General features: G+C 37.9%; 1 long non-coding RNA gene across 1 annotated transcript; it reads right to left on the minus strand.

Annotated features, from left to right (window-relative positions):
• Positions 1 to 6753: 6753 nt before the first annotated feature.
• On the minus strand, positions 6754 to 7867 carry LOC116719001 (uncharacterized). Its single transcript, XR_004339046.1, has 3 exons — positions 7727 to 7867; positions 7463 to 7625; positions 6754 to 7180 (listed from the first exon to the last, which is right to left on the minus strand). It is a non-coding gene; the product is annotated as an uncharacterized LOC116719001 (long non-coding RNA).
• Between the last annotated feature and the right edge of the window lie 634 nt (positions 7868 to 8501).

The following is an 8501-nucleotide window of genomic DNA, read 5'->3' on the forward strand; positions in this document are numbered from 1 at the left end:
CTGAAGTTTCTTATTTGGTTGTATTTCTTATTTGGGCAGTTGGGTTCAACAGTTCCTTTTTATGCCTAATATTTATTAAATAATACATTTAACAATTTGTTAAGAAATTCTAAAAATGTTCTCAAAGTTTAATTAAAGTTCACTTTCTTTCAGTTCTAATCAAGTTTTTTTTCAAGAATGCTAAAATCAGCATATTTGTCCCTTTACTAAAGAAACCTTCTTAAAAATTTTCCTATGTTGTTTAAAAGGGACAGCATTATGTATTTTCAAGCTTACTAGTGGCTGTTACCTTCAGTTGTTATAAAAATGCTGTACATATCAAATATGATTCAAAACAAATTTGACTTCCTAATTTAATGCCTTGAACTTGGACTTTCAGGAAGTCGCCGCTGGCTGCCCAGGGCGAGGCGGAAGCTCGGAAACTGCAGCTCTGAGGAAGAGCTGCGTCTCAAAGGCGGAGCTAGGTCCACCGAGTCATTTTACACAGCTGAATGGTGACCATGGAGATTAAAGGATTTCTCAAACCTGCATGAAAGAATGAAAGCGACACTGCAGGTGTGTTTTGTTGAGTGGATAATATTGCATAGCTTAAAAATGTTTTGATTTTTCCAAAGTACTGCCTCTTTAAGAATGTGATGTTTATGGTTTACCTGTCACAGCAACTTTTGTGACAGGCAAAGAATTACAAATGTATTCCCTAACCACAGTGTTCCCATAATGACTTGTCATTTAGCTCAAATCATCTTTAATAACTGGCGCATAAACATGATAAGTTGTCTGTTCTCCATCAGCAATAAGTCATACATCAGAACCACTTTTCAACCTCTGAGCCTTTTGTTGGACGTCATGTTTCATCTACAATGAGCCATTTTACATCTGTTGCAGATTTTCAGAAAAGGCGATGTTATAACGTGTGTGCATTATGCAACAGTGGCCCTTAAAGTAGCTGCAGAAAGTTTTTATTTCCCATTTATTTTAATTTTACAATTAGGCAAACTCTTGAATGCCACAAGCTAAGACATAATCACTGGAAAAACATGAAGTTCTACTCCAACGGGCTAATCATATTCCTCATAAGATGAGGCATTAAATATTAATGATGACATTAAAAGGTTTCTACCATAATGATTCATAAAGCAACCTTCAGGAAAATCAAGGAAAGGTTAGTAAAGATTGTTAAAAAAAAAAACACAGTAAAATATTGGAAGAATTCACATACATTTATTCTGAGTGCAGGGTTGAGCCTTCAGCATTCGGCTCTCTGAACAAAGCAGAGCTTCGTCTCTGAAGGCTTTTTCGATACTCTCCACTTACTTTACTGTTCTGCGTCCTAAATTGAAAATGTGTGTTGCTGTTCAGATTTTCCTGGAATCATCTATTTATTGTTGGATTCCAAGTCAATCTAGTTTAGACCATTGCTGAGCCCCTTTCAGCGCTGGGAGGAACGGATCAAATAAGCACCGATTTACTGAAACAAAGGACACTTAATATTCAAAACACATTCAGTAAATCATTATGTGGTCCGATACAAATCTTGATAATAGCACTAATGTTCAAGCAATTAATGAGACGCGCTATCCTTATTGTCACGCTTACATGTCATTTAAACCAAACCACCTCCTGAATAAGTCACCCCTATTGCGGTAATAGCATATGTCACGGTTATTAGTGCATAAAAGAAGATGTTCAGGAAGAAGAAATGTGGGATTTAACCTTTGACACTGTAGAGGAGGCAATAAAAGAAGGCTTCCACCAAGGGATCATCACTAAAGTACATTCAAATCCTCTGTAGATTCTAATTAGACTCCGCACAGATCGTGTCTGGAACACCTCTAATTTCAGTAAATGACACAATCCATTTTGTCAGCCCTCTTCTTATCTTATGTAATAGAAATTCAGCTCCCCGAGCTAATAAAGACCTTCATTCAAAAAAAAAAATATATATATATCCACTTTAGGTCCTCCTTTCTTCTTGTGATCTCAGCCCAAGCCAATTTTATACACTTGAACATTTTTATCCTCGGGCTACACACCTGGAAAGAGAGGGCTTTACTCTGAAATGTCAGAACGAGACGAAAACCTGCGAGTGCTTCATTAAGAGAAGAGCTGGGAATTGACAGGCTGTTCTCACACAGTGCTGTGTTTTCACTGCAGCGTCTAAAAGATTTAGTAGCCGTCCTTCCTTTTGCTGTCGTTGTGCCGCGGCGTCGATAATCAGAGACTTCCTCGGATGACGCTGAACGTCGGCAGCAGGTCTGTAATCACCGTGAGCCTGTGGATGTTTCTGCTGCTGTCTCTACCCAGCTGGATTAAATGTCTGCCCTGATCTTTCCTGCATAGTTTCTTCCACAGTGGACAGCTACTCCTAAGCTATTTCCTTGTGTTTGTTTGGGTATTGATGGTTCGCTTGTGGGAAAGCCAGTTTATGAAGCTGTAGCTTCCATACATTGTGTCGTACATGGCAGCTCGTTCACAAAAAAAGAATGAATAAGCCACCATTTACTATTATTTATTACAAACTTTTAGTGATTTTGCCCACGTCATTTAGCCAGGAATTAATAACAGTGGTGGGTCTCGATTAAAAATCTTAATCGAGTTATTTAACTGAGTTATTATGTAGTTAATTAATCGTATTTTAATTGAAAACTATATTGACAAAATAAGCAACAATTTCAATTCAAAACCGCTTTTTGCTGCTAAATTGTTGAACTTGTTAATACTGAGACAGATGAGCTCAACAAAAAAGCTATTTATTGTTTGTAATCTATTATTCAGGTTCTTCAGCCATCAGAATGGTGCAAAGTTCTGTTCTGAACTTTGCAGTTTCAGAAACTCGCTCAGATCAGCGATCCTCTGGTTGGTTTGTTTACAGCACAGGGAATTTCAGGTAAGCTTCATAGCATTGACCAGGTGCATTCCATACGACACGGGCAAACATTTGGGTACGTAATTGGGTAAGAATTAAAACTTCAACACAGTCCACGCCTCCAGGAAGCAATCATTCTCAATAGCGAGAGTCCAGACCCTCTGGACAAAGCAAAGCGTAGAACAAGGGTCTGGTTTTTAATTTTGTGAATGGGAAAGTGTGTTTTTGGGGGGTTTTTTTACAAGAAAAATATCCAGGAAGTTTAGAATACTTTGCATTGAGAAATACTCCTGCAATAGCAAATGCATTTTTCTTATTAAAGTTCTGATAGTGTATCTAGTTGTTTTCTTTTTTTTTCCAACTGTCAGACTATTTTGGATTAGAAAAATACCTGATTAATTCAGTTGTGCAATTTACTTTTACTATGGAACTGCATGTAATTGCTGGTTATTGAGGCCTCCTGATTATGTTTCTTGAAAAGATGGTCAACTGCTTACATTTTTATGGCCTTTTTGAAAATGACCTGAGAGAAGTGAAGCATTTACTATCTGCAATACTTTTTGCAAGACAACTAAATTCATTAATAAAGATGATATCAGGAGTCATATCAATGCAACAAGTCGTGAAGACTTTCTGTCAAAGATACGACATGGAGCGGTTCTGGATGAGGCCGGGTCACATGGACACGAGTTTCTCACCCTGTCAACAACAGTAAATGAGGTTCGGGTGTTATTAGGATTTTTATTGACACTTTTAGGAAATTATAATTGCTTCACTCTTTGTAATTCCTGATTATAGATGTGATGACTCTGCTCTTAAATGTCATATTGGACGTGTGTTTTAGCATTTCTCCTCGTGCGTTCAGCTTGTTTTCTCTTTTAAGCGCTAAAGACTGGAGCATTTCTCCATGGTGACCTTTCAGTCATCAGCATCATGCAGCGTCTCCTACGGAGCAATATGCAATACTATTCATTTGGGTTTTTTTTACTTGAATATTTCAAATCTAAATGCATGGAGAACCCTCAGGAAATCCATGTTTGTATTTGCAGACAAAATGGCTGCAAAACAGCTTCTAGAGAAATCAACCGACTTTCCTGCAACACATACTTGTTCTGTTCTGATGGACATACAATTTTCCATGCATGGAAAAACTACATCAAATCAATTAAATTTGGTAGAATATAAAAAAATTTGAAGGAATTCTTTACTACTACTTTTTCTTTTGCAAGCCTTCACATTCATTGTTCTGCCCGCCACAGAATAAGTTGCATGTTTTTAACAAACTTACATCTTTTATTGAATCAAATATTATAAATAATTATGCTATCAAATCATTTCAATTTAAACAGCTTTGTAAACAGACTCAGACTCTCTTCAGAGTATAAAAATGACCCTTCTGCTCTCTGACTTAAAGCTGCAGTATGCAACTTTCACAAAACTATTTTTTCTTTCTAAGTATTTGTAAAGACTGTCACAGAATGAGACAGATAATGTGTGCTACTATTACAGTCTAAGAAAAATGCGCCACTCCCAGTCAAAAATGACCAATCAGAGCAAGAAGGAGGTTCTTAGCGCTGTCAATCAACATCATGTATGCGCTTCTCACTGCTACTAAAGGCAGAGAAGAAACTTACCGTTCCAGAAAAGATCTTATCCAGATGAGAGCAGGGCCAACGATTTTTTTTCAGATCGTCTTATATTATACTGTCACAACATAAACATAGTTTTAGCAATTATGTAAAAAAAACCATATTGGTAATAAAAGTAGCTTTAAAGAATGGAAGTTCTTTCATGAAATCTCCCGTAGCTCATGATGGTTATGGGTGTTATGTTTTTTGTATTGAAGATGAATGTTGAGGAACTGACTTCATTTTCATTCTTAGTTTTTGCTGTAAACGCAACAATAAGATTTCCATCCTGTGTTTGTGAGAGGAGAAATAATTTAGGTCATTTCAGCTCTTTGCAGGGCTGAGACCACAGAATGGAGCTGTTGTTTCTGAAAGCTGTGCTAATCAGCAGAGCCTGAATAAAACCTCCAACTCACTCTTGTGTTTTGAAGCATTTCTTGAACTAACGAGCTGTGATCTAGAGAGATAGTGAAGGGGTGCAGGTTTCTAGCCTGTGAGAAACCTTTTTTTTTGTCTTTTTTCTTTTCCAGGGATTGGAAACGAAGTAGTTGGAGCTGCATTTTCAAATGCGCCCTCAATTGAAAGGATTTTCTGAGCTAAAAGGTTTTCACTGTCGCAAAAAGACCTTGAATGTCGACTTTGATTCATTCAGATCAGGCGTCGTCGTCGGTTATTCCTGAAAATTGTACAGCCAGCAATAAGCGGCATGCTTGGCAACTCTAAACATTTTACAGAATTCACTTTTTAATTTTCAATGACACCAGCTCTTGCTTTTGACAAGCAGGTTTGTTTTTTTCTCTGTCGAAACTGATCTAATCACAACATGAACACAAAACACTAATATGTCAATTAGATTAATAATGTTGAACATCAAAGGCGCGGTGATGTAAGAACGGAGAGGAATCCCAAACAGTTGACATAGCAACTGAGAGTCCGGTGGACATCGGAGGTGATATGTGGAAATGTTTATTACTATATGTAAAGGTCATTTTTATATATTTTTATTATATGTGGTTATGTTAATTCAGTTAAAAATGTTAACTACAAAAAAACATAACTCACCTCCAAGTTATAGTGCAGCAAATAGAGCGGCTGCTCCCGCCATCTTTTATCAAACGCCTTTTCTTTTTGTTATGTCTTTTATCCTTAAAATGAGGTCACAAACTAACACTGCTGCTTCTACATCGTCATCCGTGTTTGATTATTCTAAATTCATGTATGATATGTTGGGAGTTTTACTGGATTTTTTTCCTGGAATCGGGATGTTGGTGACTGGAATCGGTTCGTGTGGTGGTGTGTTGCTCCTGCCGTGTGGCTGGACACACGAACCGATCGAACCTGTTGGACTTTTATCGGCTCTGTGGTCACAGAAGTTTGGAAAATCGTCCGACAATCCTTAAATCGTGCCTTGTGAACCAGACCTAAAACTCACAAGCTCTACTCCTCTCATCTAGTCTTGACCACTGCCCTAACGCTCTCTGACTCTGGTCGAGAGAGGAGATGACCTGAGGTCATGCCGTACCAGGCATATAGATGGATGTGAATATATCTAAACAGACACAGAGAGAGATGTTTGTATCTTTCTCTTGGTGTATAAATATCTGTTTCAACTGTATCTTTTTTTTTTTTTTAAGGTGACCATGTTCCATGTTTTGTGACTTCTGTGGTCAACATCTAGGACAGTTCAAGTGTTCTGTTTTTCATGTGGGTAAAATGTGCAGTTCTTGGCACAAGGTGAAGAGCAAATTAAAGAAAGTATCAATTTTATGGAAACCAATGATGCCATTCTAGACTGTTTGTCTTTCCTGCTGAAATTTTCCTTCATTTGTTATAATTTTGCTTTGTTGTTAGTCCCAGTTCTGGATGATCTGAAGCAAAGACACGTCTTTAGTGGCAGTTATGAGCAGATGTGTCTAGTGCGGTTTGTGTTCATGGGTTTGCTGCAATGTGACATTGATGAAAGGAAAGATGGACTACAAATACCATCAGACCTGTTCAACAGTCTCACTGGTAAACCGGATGTCATGTACCACCTACCTAACAAGGTTGTTTTTGTTGTTTTTCTTATTTATTTCATTAACATCTGGTTAATTTGTTGCCTGTTTGGCAGCTTTCAAAAATAATTTGTCAAAATAAAACAAAAATAAAAATCAGCCATGTGTTAATAGTATGTCACTTTTTATTGCAACAATTTTTGATGACATAAAAATTTTCATTTCTAATATTTACATGTAAATACAATGAAGCATTACAACAGTTTTCAACAATAGTTATAACAGTTGGTAGTGACAGTTGAACAGAGCAGGTTTCACAAGTTAACATCTGCCTTCACAGGCCAACATCCACATTTATGTTTTGTGATTCTGTATTTGAACTTAATAAAGTCCAAAGAGTTTTTATCCCAAAGTCCATGTTTTTTTTGGAATTGATCATTTGTTTTGGGCTTTGGTATCTTGACAGTGTTTGAACAGGAAAGCGAGGTTTGGTCTGTCTCAAGGAGAATCCTTGCAGTCTGGTTTCTTCTTGTCGTCTGGTGCTGTCCTTTTCGCTGAGCTGAACTTCAAAGATTTCCTCTAACATTTCTGATGTCAGCTTTTCCACCCTTGTGCACATAAAGGGCCTGAACACAGAAGCATGAAGCTCCGAAGCATAAATGACATCCAGGGTTGAAAGGCCATCCTTGAATCTAGAAAACATTCAGAATAACCATCACTTTAATGATGCTAAAAAGAACATGATATTAAATTGATGTTTTACAGTCACACATAAACATTAATATCTCTAATCTTGTTTCTTGTTTAGCACAGGTAATATTGCAAATAAACTAACTGGAGATTCACTAACTGGATAATTATTTGTCTGCTGGCTACTGTCGATTCTTACCCTACATTCGCTTGTTTTAACTGCAACAAAACAGTAACTAAATTAACATAGTTGGCAAATGTTAGTTTGTTATTGAAGGACCTACTTCACATGATCTCCGTCTCTTTATTCTGCGTCTCGTCCTCAGCTGTCCCCCTGATGCAACAGGAAACTTCTCTGGATTCCCAGCAGGATTTCCTGCGTCTCCTCAGTCCTCTGTGTCTTCTCTCTCCTCATTGGTCCAGTGATGTTGACTTGTCTCAGTCATGCTAGTGAACCAACACATGATCAGACACGCATTCCTTAATTTCTGTCGAAATAACAGATGACTGAATCAGACTTTCTGATCAAGTCATAATCATGACCTCACCATTTATAAAATCTACTAGAACCAGTAGATCAGCAGGTCCTCTGCTCTATTCCTGATCCTCCTTCCATCAGCACAAAGCTCATCAAAGCTCTGCTGTTATGAAAGGACTCAATGAAAAAAATCAGACAAGACAAAAGGGTCAGTGAGGAGAAAGTACAGCAGAAAGTAGGAATCAGATTTGAGCATCAACCTCAACTTCATGTATATTGAAAGCTTTTGGTTGTGTAAAAGTAAATGTTCTTACTTTTTTTGTCCACTGGGTTCTCTTATCTTCCTCCTGACTGGTGGTGTTGAAGGTGGAGGATTCCAGGTTCAGGAGATCCAACCTGGGATGATCAGAGACATTATTGATCTGCACAATCTGAATCCAGGATCAGAAACCAGCGCTGGCTATAATGTTTCTAAAATTCTTTATTATTCAGTGTCTGACTCATAAACAGGTGAATTTTCAACATAAGATTCTGTGGCAATGCTTGGTTTGTTATTGAAGGACCTGCTTCACATGATCTCTGTCTCTTTATGCTGTGTCCCGTCCTCAGCTGTCCCCCTGATGCATCAGGAAACATCTTCTCTGGATTTCCAGCAGGATTTTCTGCGTCTCCTCAGTCCTCTGTGTCTTCTCTCTCCTGATTGGTCCAGTCTTGTCTTGTCTCGCTGATGCTGGAGAATCAACACATAATCAGACACACATTCAGTCTAAATAACAGATGACTGAAGGAGACTTTCTGATCAAGTCATCATCATGTCCTCACCTTTTCCACAATCTCTTCCAACC

Source organism: Xiphophorus hellerii, chromosome 4, assembly GCF_003331165.1.
Source record: "Xiphophorus hellerii strain 12219 chromosome 4, Xiphophorus_hellerii-4.1, whole genome shotgun sequence".
Lineage (NCBI taxonomy): Eukaryota > Metazoa > Chordata > Actinopteri > Cyprinodontiformes > Poeciliidae > Xiphophorus > Xiphophorus hellerii.